General features: G+C 35.9%; 1 non-coding gene across 1 annotated transcript; it reads left to right on the forward strand.

Moving 5' to 3' along the window:
* Positions 1-355: 355 nt before the first annotated feature.
* LOC111815860 lies at positions 356-462 on the forward strand. The gene has a single exon (XR_002820480.1). It is a non-coding gene; the product is annotated as a U6 spliceosomal RNA (small nuclear RNA).
* The last annotated feature ends 365 nt before the right edge of the window (positions 463-827 follow it).

Below are 827 nucleotides of genomic sequence, written 5' to 3' on the forward strand. Positions count from 1 at the left end.
CATTTTCTGTCGCTTCTGCTGTAGGCTACTTTAGTTGGGTAATAATAGACTTCATAAAGTCTTAGTCATAGCCTATATGACTGTTGCTTGGGGTATAAATTCACCGTGTGTGTGTGTGTGTGTGTGTGTGTGTGTGTGTGCGTGTGTGTACCATCAGTGCCTTGGGCAGGGACTGCAGATTTTGTCTGAACACAAACATTTCAAAGAAGTGTGTAAGGAGTCATTGCTGAGCAATGATTTCATTACATTGCAGATGGGAAATGGAAATTCCAGTTCAGCTTTTACATCAGGAGATTTCTGCTTTTTTTGGTTTCTATTTAAATGCTAAAACATTAAAATGCAAAACCCAAGCAGGGTGCTCGCTTCAGCAGCACATACACTAAAACTGGAACGATACAGAGAAGATTAGCTTGGCCCCTGTGCAAGGATGACACCCAAATTTGTGAAACGTTCCATATTTTTAAAGGTTTGTACTAATATTGTTTAGGCAAGATATCATGTCTACATCTTGTCTTCTGAATAACTACTATGAAGACAACAATATGAAATATATTAATTATTGTAACTGTCCTACTAACCTGCTTTGAAACTGTTTCATTGTTATTATATCTTTTTTCTCATTAAAATAAATAAAAGATTTAAAAAAAAGTAGATTCCTCTCTCCCACATACCGTATTTCACAGTTAGTCATTTTATTGCTAAATTATCTTCACCCATTAATATGATTGAATAAAGTTATCACCTTGTGATCTTGGGTCAGATTTTATTGCCCTATGAGTTTTTACTGTGTTCAGGTTCATAGTCTGACACCCAGCATTCCGAATAGA

Source organism: Octodon degus, unplaced genomic scaffold (genome assembly GCF_000260255.1).
Source record: "Octodon degus isolate 3935 unplaced genomic scaffold, OctDeg1.0 scaffold00022, whole genome shotgun sequence".
NCBI lineage: Eukaryota > Metazoa > Chordata > Mammalia > Rodentia > Octodontidae > Octodon > Octodon degus.